Consider the following 13,132-nt stretch of genomic DNA (forward strand, 5'->3'; position numbering starts at 1 on the left):
GATGTTGAGTTAAAAGGTTTGATAACCCTTTTACGAAGTAATTTCTGAAGTTTTAGAATTCATATTCAATAAAGGCCAACATCGATTGTCACGAATAACGAAATCATTAGTCACAATGTTTCACAAGATTTGAACAGAGGATATAATTGTTGACACCCCGATGCCATATAAATAACATCAGTATTTCATCTATCTATCTCTTGTTTTTCAGCGATGGAGGAAGTTAAGAAAATAAAAGATCTATTATCTTTATTAGAAATTATAAAGCGAAGTTGACAACAGAGAAATTCGGAGGATAAAATATGGAAATAGAGAGGAACGGAGAGAATTAAATTTGAAAATATTAATTCATAACTTTCTGCCTGTACGACTTTTTGAACCATCGTCTGTATTACCTGTAATAAGGAAAACAATTCAAGTTAAATGGCGAATACAAAAATGGGCATTTCTTCATCTGTACTGATGCATAATGACAGGACTAGGAGCCACAGTACTAACAGTGTTACACGAACAGATGTTTATCTCCTAGATCTAAGACTGAAATGGTATTAGGCAATGAACATATAAATGGGTTTATGATTTATGATCCTTGTTAATGGAATATGTAAAAAAACGATTGAATGGTTAAGAATTTGTCAGGTAGTGACTTAGACAGCCAGGAGATCATATTCTAATATAAGATTGTACAGTGCATACTCTGTCTTGATTGACAGTTGTTTGAAAATTCGTTTAAGAAATGAAGAATACACAAATGTTTCACTTCAGCTACGTCAGGTTCAGGGGAATGCATTACCTGTGAGAAGAAATTTGAATAAACTAACTGTTGTAGATTATGCCTCTTATGTTATTAAACAAGACCACCCAGAGACTAGTATGAAATCTCAACACAAAAATCACAATACCTGTAATCTGGCGAGATGGTTTTTAGGGCGACAAATCGTCCATTCTTCTTTCATATCGTTCAGTCTTCATTCATGCCCATCACAAGTTAATCATCTAGAGAGTGTCGACAGATGGACGTTTTCTTCTAGTAAGTAAATAAATGGTTTTTTTCCGTTCTCGAAATATTTTGTCGCAACATAGGGAGGCACGGATGATCACATTACGCTTTCCCAAAATCGTAAGCGAATTATAAACAAAGTACAATAGGATATTTGTTATGATACCAATTTAACGCACAAAGAAAAGAAAGTCAAGCAGTCCAAAATGAAAACATACTTTGCTTTGCCAGGAAACACTGGGGGGCTTTATTCGGTGTTGGACAGTTGTCCCACAACAGTTCTAATTCCATTACGAAGCAGGAAGGGGATTTCACTCACAAACAAACAAACAAAGAAATGCCTCTGTGATACTTAATCTCCAAGCGCTTGCAACTAACGAAGGTCCAGTGATATTGAAAAAAATGCAGTTTTAAATAACTCTTTCCACTTACTTAATCTCCTTTATTTTTTCTCCATGGAATAATATCATTGCACGAGATACAGTAATGGGGTTTTTAAGTAGTCAAAAGAAGAAAACATTGCTTCAAAAATGTGAGCAGAAATATTCAGCGTATTATGTCCATCAGTTCGAATTGCATTCCTATTTATCGTATAGCGAAAAGGTGTCTGTTGTTAATTATCATGTAAATGTATAATGTTTGATAACCTAAACGTTTTTGGTATGATTGTGTACGAGGGAATAGCGTTTCGTCTTTTCTTCCATTTCTTGTCATATCGTTTCATAGCACTTTCGTTTATTGGTCTTTAATTCCTTGATAGTTTTCTTTATCTCGGTTTTCAGTCAGCAATCTCGTCTCACCTGCAAATGTCGTAAACGCCTAAAGAGAATAGAAATTTCTTTTCCTGAAAGTTTCACCCTTCAGGTTAAGTTGGTTTCCTAATGGAATTCGTCTTTGAAGAGTGGTCCTTCATTTATGTGCCCGGGAGACACTGGCACATCTTACTTGCCCAAGTACATACTATTTCGGCTTGCCATTTAAAAGTGCTAATCCCCCATAAACCCTATATCACATAGGACTTTATATGAACTACTACATATGTAGTTACGTGGGGTGTTTTTATTTTTTCAGGCACCTACGATTTATCCGTTTATTGCAATAGTTAAGAAGTAATTTCAAGTATTAAAATCCTAAAATTCTCCAATAATTTTGTGTAGGTTACCGAGAATTCTTTGTGAATTTCATCGGGTATATTGACTTACGTCCCATAAAATGAAATATTCACAGAAAATCCACAGGTTGATTACGTAAACTGAAGCAGGGTATGTATATTTCATACATGCTTCCAGGGTAAAGCATTCATATTGTATTCTTATTGGATAAATAACAAATTAATATTCCCCATCCAAAGTGATTACGTGAATACATGATTTACATTTTACTTCAATTTACCAAGTGGAGCGTTAGATGGAATAATTATAGTTCATCCATCAGGTCTTTCGCTGTATGATTTGATTAAAAGCAATGCCAATTAATTTTAATCTATAATTAATAAGTAAATATATCAGAGAGGTGGACTAGTAATTCCATAAGCTGATATAATCATCACATTTGAATGAGTGATCATTAGTATTTGAACTGGTTTCCTAAATTAATCTATAATGATTATCTATATCAATATCCAAATAATGAAAATCGGAGGAAGTTTAATGGACGCACAAACGATCATCGTCATGGCTACCCACCTTCACCCGTTTCTTATATACTTTTTTTTTCTTTTCCCTTTGGCCTGTACTTTTTTTTTTTCTCACGGCTTTGGTCTTGGTTCTCATCTCACTTGTTCTTTTACCGCCCCAAACTAATTTTCTCTCGCGTTTCTTTACCTACAACAGCTACTTCTCCTTCGCGGCTTCGCATAAATAATTCAGACAAGACTCCGAGAGCTCAGTAAGAAACACAAACCGTCCTGAATAACGATGTCATTCTGGAGGGCAGTCCCACTGAAAGAAAAACAGATGCCATGCATATATATAACTAAATGAAAAACAAATGGGCGAGAATAACATACAAAGGAAATAGGAAGGAAAGGCGAGGAAAGGAAAAGATGAATCATCATTTAATCTTGGGAATTTGACGATTTTTTCACCCTTCTTGCGTGAATAGCCCCTGACAGGAAGGAGAGAGAGAGAGAGAGAGAATTTAAACCGTTTTGCCAATGGTATTCTCTGGCTTTTCTTCTCAAGATTTCTTATTTACTTTCCAACTGGATTTCTTGCCGAGTTGCTTTGCTCGAAAACTCGGCTATATTGACTTTTCCTTGCGGTTCGTTAGTCCTTACAGGTGGGCCTTGTGCTTTCTTGATGACGTGCTCGGGGCGTTTACGAGTGCGGCCATGAGAGCTGTTGCCTTTGGCGTGTGTTGTCATGTCTATAAATGAAGCATACTTAGTGGCTTGGATTAAGAGTGACTCTGAATAGTCTGCAGCCAATCTTTTGCACATTTCTCTTAGTCATGTTTTGAGGACGGTGGGTCGGTGAACTGTGTGCATAATTCAGATGTTTTGAAATGAAGGAAAAAGAGGAACACCGAGAAACTGTTGGCTAGGTGTGAAATAGGTCCACACACGCACACATTATATGTGTGTGTGTATATATATATATATATATATATATATATATATATATATATATATATATATATATATATATATATATATATATAATTTATATTATATATTATATGTATTATATTATATATATATATATATATATATATATATATATATATATATATACATATATATATATATATATATATATATATATATATATATATATATATATATATATATATATATATATATATATATATATATACTATATAAATAAAGATAAAATCCACTAAGGAAAGGGAAACACTGGAGTGCTGCGAGGCCTTTCGACTCTTTCATCCTTTACTTAGCAGACTGAAGAAATATAAAGTAAGTTTACAAAGAAAGCTCATATAAATGACAGATGGGGATTATAAAGGAAAAATATGTACCTGGAATCCAACACAATTGGAAAATTAGTAGAACTGCCAAAATAGGGTTAAGTATTTAAGAGGTTTTACAAAGGATTAGGATCAACCGTTCAGAAACAGGGACAGGACAATTAAAAGATTAAACAAGGGCGTGACTGACCACCCATAAAATATTAGTACAACAAAATAATTATCTTTTTTGTAAATAACAATGATTTTTGCAAGATGAACATTTTTTAGAAATAAAAAATTATATTAAACATACGGATATATATAAAGTAACTAATTTGTAATTAAGTCAGTGATTTTATCTTTTAGGTCATTCTTGAACATTTTTCTAACACAGGGGTCCAAATAATACATGCCAGGGCTAAGGTTAAAATTACAGCTGGAAGTAAGCTGGATAATAGCGGACTCCAATAGATGTCTTGAAGAGAAATCTTTCGATCTGGCAATCACTGAACTTTCAGTCCAATTTATCTTGTGAGAGATTTCATTTAAATGAATGAATATGGCTTTGGATGTTTGTCCAGTTTTGACTGAATACTTATGTTGCTTAATACATACATCTAAATCTTTGCTAGTTTGGCCAATATAAAAGGAAGGGCAGTCCAAACATGGAATTTTATATATAATGTTGTTGTTTTCTTTAGGGCTATTTTTTATTAACATTCTTTTTAGTGTGTTATTATAGGAAAAAACGAGGTTGGCATTAAAAGGTTTTAACAATGATTTACTGTTTTCAAAACCACTAAAATAAGGCAAGCTAAGAATGTTCTTAGGGGTTTCTTTCTCCATGTTACTTTCACTATAAAAATTTTTGTGGGCTTTGTTATAACAAATATCTAGTATATGTGAAGGATAACATAAATCTGTCCCTATTTTTCTTATGTATTCAATTTCTTGATCCAAATACTGGGGACTGACATTGCGCAAAGTTCGTAAAAACAGAGAAGAAACAATTGATTTTTTTATGTTAAGGTGATAGTCTCAATAAAAATGGACATTAGCAAAGTTGTTGTTTGGTTTCCTATAAATACTTAATTTGCATTGAAATGGTCGTCTAGCCTATGTATTAAAACATCTAAGAAAGGGAGGCAATTGTCTTTTTCTGATGCTAAAGTAAACTTAATGGATGGTACCTGGTTATTCAAATTAGAGAGTATATCATTTACATCAATACCAGCAGGCAAAACAGCTAAAATATCACCAACATACCTATACCACTTTAAAGGAGTATAAATGATATTAGGTAAATATCGTTTTTCAAAGAATTCCACGTACAAGTTTGAGAGGAGTGTGGATAAAGGGTTGCCCATTGCCATACTAAATCTTTGTTGGTAAAATGCTCCATTGAATATAAACTTACAATCACAAATGCACAACCTAGTGAGTGAAATAATATGACTTACAGGTAGAGGTAATTCATGATGGATTAGTTCATTGCTAAGATACTCTAAAATTGAATCTATAGGGACTTCAGTAAAAAGAGAACAAACATCAAAACTAACGAATCTATCAGTAGGGCAAAAAGTGTTTTGTTTAATTTATCAACTAAATCTAGACAATTATACACGTGAGAATAGGAGATAGTTCCAAGTAACGGGGGACAAGAGCTTGGTAATATATTTCGAAAGTTTATATGACATTGAGCCAACAGTACTGATAGTAGGCCGCATAGGATTATTTTCTTTGTGTGTTTTTACTAACCCATACAATTAAGGTAACGAGGGAAATTTTACGGACAAATGACCTGTTAGTTCTTTTTTATCTTTAAAGATTTTTTTTCACTGTGCTGTTGAAATTTTTTATGATTTGATCAAGGGGATTTTTCGTTAGTTTTTGGTAAGTCGTATCATCATCCAGTAGGGCATGCATACGTGATATGTAGTCAGCTTTCTCTAAAATTACAATACTATTCGACTTATCAGTTTTTGTGATGTCGATTGTATTGTCTTTTTTAAGATTGGTCAAGCTTTTCTTATAGCGAGCAGGGAAATTACTTTCATGCCTAACATTCGCAGCTCCTTTGATTATGTCAACATGATTTTGAGGAAGATCACAATATTTTTCAAATATACATAGGGACGACGCAATCATCCCTATGTATATTTGTAAAATATGGATTAGACAGTGCCTAATCCATAGTTTTCGAGGTTACTGAGATGAATGGTGACACTCCCTATGCCCATAAGTCCAAATTCAGCCTCCATAGGAAGGGGGTTGAAAAGGGGTGAAAAATAAAATGTCAAAAATGACAGATATTAGTGTCTAATCCATAGTTTTGGAGGTCACTGAGATGAATAGTAACACTCCCAGTGCCCTAAGTCCAAACAGGAAAGGGAGAGGGTGAAACAGTTTGTATCCCACAGATACCACTCATGCCAACGGATCTCCCTTTTAACTTTAAGAGATTGCAATTTCCAGTGAGACTTGCATTCTCAATCACGATCAACAAGGCACAGGGACAAAAATTCATCTTTTGCAAGCAAGCTCCATGAACAGATGCAATAAGGTATGTCTTGAAGTTGCAATTAACGCCAGTACTCTTTCCCGTCTCATGAATTTCTCTCCATTTTCAGTATTTCCAACTTTTCATTCTCCTAAAACCAAGTCCCTTTGTTTCCCACAGCCTAGCATGCACATTTGCCCTCATGACTTGTTCCTATTCTGTGATAATAATTAGACATTCCCACCATATTTACCATGTGCTAATTAAATCTAATTGATAATCATCAGGAATAAGTAATTTCATGTGAAAGTAAGTCATTAGATCTGAAGGCTGACCTGGAATTCTTTTCCAGAATCCTGTTATCTGGCTCTTCGAGAGGTCTGCCCCTGCCCTTGTGAACCCAATGGCCTTAGACATTTAACTGCCATCTTGCTGCTTGCAAGAGTCTTCTGGCTACCAGTGGTCCAGGGGCACATGATTGGCCCTGTCTGGGTTCATAAAAAAAACTAACATTTATCAACCAGTCTCAACAGCAGTAGTTTCCATTTGCGTGTCAAACTCTTTCATGGCTGTAACCCTTCCCAGGTTTGTTTATTTGCTTCGTAAAGTCTTACTTTTATTGCACATTGCATGTGCCTTGTTTGCTGCTCATATTGCTTTTCTGATTACCCAGCTTGTAAATAAATTAAATTCAAAGTTACTTGACAGGTTTGAAAGGTGACCTTTCCCCTTCCCTGTTGAATAAATGTAATATCAAGGTGAGTCATCTTTGTAATTACATTTATTGCTTATGTTCTGAGCACTAGGTGTTGGCCCCTAAGGCAAATTACGTTCAAAAATCCAATTTAACTCTTGCAACCAAGCCACAGAACGTAAGAATATATATATATATATATATATATATATATATATATATATATATATATATATATATATATATATATATATATATATATATATATATATATATATATATATATATATATATATATATATATATATATATATATATATATATAATATATATATATATATATATATATATATAACAGGATAGGAAACGTTTGTCAAGTTGCTTTTACAGCGACACTTTTAATGCCAATTCCATCGCGAGTCTAAAATCATCCAGAAGATGACAAAATGTGGAGCGGGAGCGCCGTAATGAGTAAACATCATTAGGCCAACGACTACCAGCACAGAGGCAGCAGCCAAAAGAGAAGATAAAGAATGTAACGCATTTTATGTCAAGTGTTTTAAGGAGATCTGAAAAGACTCTCGAATGAAGGAAAGCACCTGAGCAGGGAAGACTCACTAACGTTTCTTGAAAAATAAAAAGCACTAGTAATAATCATAATAATAATAATGTTTCTTATTTGAGACGTATGTTAACAATGTACGTAAAGCAAGTCTTCAGAAAACAGATAAATAGAAAAGATGAATATATAACTTATTACCGTTTAGGTTAAGTCGCTAATAGAAAAATAGGAAAATAGATATAAAAATATACACGTGAGGGACATGATTAAATTTATTAATGAATAAACGAAGTATGATCAACACGAAATTCTGAGAAATTGTAATGGATAAACATAGTACGAAGGTATAGCGGAATTAAAGAAACGGGTCTGAAATCAAATTTTCTGAGGAGAAAATGTAGGTTGTTAAGGAATTTTTTTTAGCTCAAGGTCTCCAGCAAACAAGGCGCAGTGCGTGGAGTTCCAAAGACTCTTTCGTCTGCCTTTTATAAATTTTTGAGCGCATGACTCTGCCAGCGTCCTCTTACTATTGGACCTTGTTTTAGTTTGTTGGTCTTGGACTAGGAAGGCCATGGCTCTGAGTTAAAAAGAAATATGATGTCAGATGGTGAAACGAGTTTGTAGAAGCAGATTAAGTTTCCAGAAAATTAATTTATTTCCTATAAAGTCGCCCAAATAGTTCATGTATTAGAGTACGTATTGATGACTGGATCCCGTATTTGAACGATTTGCAATTTCCATCAAATAAAATTACATAAAGGCAAGTCTTGTCTGTTACCGCGCAATGTTTTCCAAATTAATTTACTCTAAGTAAATATTGTTCATGTAATCTGTTGTCATAAAGTATATTTCAACTCTCAGTCGAAGTAATAGAATACAATCTGTTACAGAACAAAGAATTCTCTGAAAACGGAACATTTATTATCCTAATTAATGCATTCCAAGTAAATATTGTTCATGCAGACTATTGTCACAAAGTAAATTTCAACTCTTGACTGGAAGTAATTAAGTACAGTCCGTTACAGAACAAAGATATCTTGGGAAATGGAACATTTATTTCCCGGATTAATGCATTGCATGAAAATATTGTTCACAAAGACTGTTATTTCAAAGAACATCTCAGCTCTGAGTGGAGGTAATTGCACATTATATGTGAGAAATGCAAAATTGTAAAATAAATTCCTTGGTTCCAATCTGTTTGCCTTTGGAATGGGATTTCCTTTGCTGTCTACCGAAATCTCTTGAGGATTTCGGATTGCTTAGTAATGGAATCATTTGGACTCGCCCGATTTCCCTAATTCCGGAATAAATTGACCCATAAATTTCAACCTCCAGTGCGATATCCACGTCTTTTTTTTTCTCCTTAGAATTACCATTATTATAACTAAGAATCTTTATATTTTGGTTTATTAAGTTCACCTTTTCTACCGACTATAGGTATTCATGTAACCGTAACTTATTTGTCGCATTTTAATTAGCTTTACTGTTTGTTACATATTATGCAAATAATATTAATGGATTGACTTACAGAATGTTGCTGTTCGTACGTCATTACTTTTGCTTAGTGTTTTTTTTTTTTTTGCTTGTTTTAGTTTGTTAGAATTAATCATCATGACAACCTTATTTTTAAACGGCAATCCAGATTAATATGTCCATTATCTGTAAGCATTTCGTTCTGGGAGGCATCATTATGGCGTCAGGTGATGTACTCGTGGTATTATTCCATCGAAAATATCTTTTTTAAGATTTATAGTGCGTCTTGTGAGGAATTTGCGCTCCAAATAACTTTTGGTAAATATGCCACAGTTCTGTAACGGTGTACCTTTTATTGAGTACTAAGAAATCATATATATATATATATATATATATATATATATATATATATATATATATATATATATATATATATATATATATATATATATATATATATGTGTGTGTGTGTGTGTGTGTGTGTGTGTGTGTATGTATGTATGTTCACGTGCGTGTTTATATTGAGTAAAGAATTTAAGTACACGTTTCCATTCTCTAGACTGTATATTTATAGAGCATATATCGTTAAAGGAAGCTTCCATATAACACCCAGAACATCAACATAAATTCTGGCGAAGATGCCGAAGCTAAGAAATTTATGTGATACCATTCACAGCGCGTAGAGTTAAGAGTTTTTCTCTTCCTTATGCAATGTGTCTTTACTTCGGATGGAAGCTGTTGAAAAATCAACGTCAGGAAGGAATCCTAGACGGATGAAAACTGAAACGTCAAGTTTTAATGACGCAAGATGTTGAGAAATAATACCACTCGATCTCTCGCGCTCCTTCGAACGAAAAGTTTTTTTGCAACTTGTTTATCTTCATCTTATTATTAAGCCCTCTCTTAAAATCACATTAATCTTATTCCCATTCTTGGTAACTTTCTCAGTCTTCTCTTATTTCTTATCCTACCTATACCTGAGAGAGAGAGAGACGGAAGTTAGATTTATGATCCATCTGCATTGACAGTGTTTTTAATTAGTACAGGATTATTTAATTCCAACGTGGAATAAAAGGACAGAAAATATTTCAAACCTATTTCAGCGTTGTATTATGGAATGTAAACAAAAAATTTTGGTGTTCATGAACGTGCTGAAATTCTGAAACACTCATAGTAATATGGCCATTGAAGATTCTTATTGATTATTTCTAATGAAGGTGAGTATTCTTCCCTTGAAGAGGTTGATTTCTAAATTAAACTTTTAAGCTACACTGATGGTTTGAAACTCCAAGTACTACAAAGAAAGAATTTCACAAAAGTAGATTTTGAAGTTAAATTTTTCATTACATGAAGCTACTGTAGGATGAAGTTTAGAATTCATATACAGAAGTATGAAAATGTTACAACAGCAGCTTCTGTGGTGTATGCAGCTACCCATTAGAGATAACTTGGGAAATGTCCTTCACTTCAGTGAAGATAAGTCTTAAAGTAACACAGCTTGCTTCGATGGACGCATTCTTCCATTTCGGAGTTCAAGTCTCCTGAATGATGCAGTGGGGTAAAATGAGATGCTTTTTGCGTTTGCGAATCCTCTGAATATCTTAGAACATACAGAGTGGGAAGTACAGTAGAGTGTCTAAGAAATATTGATGAACACAAGTAACAGAGATTATGTTCAGACAGTGTTTATTAGTCTGGATGGACGTCTAAGCTAATGAAAGGATAGGAAGAGGAAAAGTATGCCAGGAGGAATAAGTATTTTTTCAGGAATATTCAGTGTTCATTGAATATTCATTGCAAAGAGCTTATATATAAGTACGAATAACTTGTAATAATATCATGATAGACAGTCAGGAAGGTTGACCCAACAGCCTTTATTTATTATTCAACATCTACTCGTATATATATTTATATTTGTATTGGGCGCTTTTGTGATAAATTTAGAGTGTAGTCCTCTCCTTTTTTTGAGAATAAGAAAGAGAACACCCACACATCAAATATATATATATATATATATATATATATATATATATATATATATATATATATATATATATATATATATATATATGTGTGTGTGTGTGTGTGTGTGTGTGTGTGTGTGTGTGTGTGTGTGTGTAACTGGTCACGAAGGTGACCTTTGAAAAAGATGATGTCAGGTGTTTGAGAGATCATATGACTATACACAGCATGTAAGAAAATGCTGAGTCTTTCACTTGCAGCAAAAGTCAACGTTCTCAGAGACCCTTCGGTGACAACACACGTGGAGTGGAAATGCGTTTTCGGCAAAAGAACCTTCGAGAAGGTTGATCCGGATTTGAAGAGAACATTACAGTGGAGTGTGTGAGTACGTGTGTGACCGAGTATCTCGTGACGCCCTGCTTTACAGAAGGCGTGTCTTATCGTACCTTTAACTCGAACGATGTCACGAGAGTGTGTTCATATGTGCATTGCAAAACCCATATAGCCTAATGCGAGTTTTTCATAGAATGAGCGGACAACGCGATCCGTATTCAGTGACATTAATATGTGGTCTGTGTAAAAAGGCAAATACACAGATGGAATCTGTGTTTCAGAGGACTATGGTGAAATGAGTACCGCTCATAAACATTTTAGATTTTTTCTTTCAGACTCTGGGCAAAGACTTTATCCCTGTTACAGTGAAATCTTGTGTTTCTGCTTTTTTTTTTTTTTTTTACACTTTCTGGTTTTTAATATAACGCTTGTTTTTTTTTTACAGGAATTCCTTCCTCCTTCCTTCTTTTCTCCACGTTCCTCTTCAAGGAAGGGAGTGGTGTGACATTTAATTGTGAAATGACCTGAATGTATTAAGTGACCTTTTATGTTTTGAATGACCCCTCAGTACAAATTTAAACTCGTCCATTAATATTGTATGAGGATAGACATCTCTTTTAATAATAAATATTTAGTCTACACTCTGTTATGCCTTCTTACTTCTTTCCTATTATCAAATGAATTGCTGCAACAGTTAGCCTTCCACCCCGATCATGTAAAGAAAAAAAAAGTAACAAAACACTTTCCTATAAGGCTAACTTCAACTCGTGATACGTATTCTTTATATTGGTTTCAGGGCCGTTTTTAACATAACTTAATAAATTACAACTCGTTACCTTTACAATAACATCAGATTGATTAACGTTGAATTAAGTATAAAGTTACACGGTTCATTAGAAAAAAAATTACCGCTAAGCATGTCTACATGGCATCTATAAACTTGGTCAATTCGTCCCTTTGGCAATAACGTAATCATGAATCAAACAGAATCTTTCCCTTCTTGGAGGAATGTTAGGCAGTTGGTTATTTATTGTTTTGAATAAATATGTGTTGATAAAAGATAGAAATGGATATATATCATTCTAATATATAACCATAAACAATAATTTTATTTTCCTAAATGACGGGAGCACTATTCCCTACCGTGTATGACTACATCAGTAAAAGGTACGAAATTGACGTGTTGTGTAAGCTGTAAGCATTTCGACGTTCCTCGAAGTGAAGTAGTTGCCATTTTAAATTTAACCCCATGTGCACTGTATACAGTATACATTTACCGCCATACAAATAAATTCTGCAAGTGCCTTTCGGAAAAGTTTTCCCAATGTAATGATTTACATTCCTATAAAATTTCAATCTCTAATTTTCAGTCATTATCTTCCAGGTAATCAGTACCTAGCAACGTGAAAATGAGCAGCGAAGTGTTTTGCCAATTCGCACGATAATTAATTCCAACTCTAAACCGTTAGTGTGCCCAAGGTGATGTTTGGATTATTCCAGACCTCATTTAATCCGGCTTTATAACAGAATACGTCATTATAATGAAATACGTCACCGTAACGTCACAAAGCAGTCGCTTAAGCGAATTCCTTAGGTAAAAACGAAGACGAAACGAACAAATTAATGAGGAAATTCGCATTTGTCGGACTACAATACGTCTGAGTTTAATGACGTCACCAACAGAAAAGTTGGAGC

This window comes from Macrobrachium rosenbergii, chromosome 41 (assembly GCF_040412425.1).
Source record: "Macrobrachium rosenbergii isolate ZJJX-2024 chromosome 41, ASM4041242v1, whole genome shotgun sequence".
In the NCBI taxonomy this organism is placed as follows: Eukaryota; Metazoa; Arthropoda; class Malacostraca; order Decapoda; family Palaemonidae; genus Macrobrachium; species Macrobrachium rosenbergii.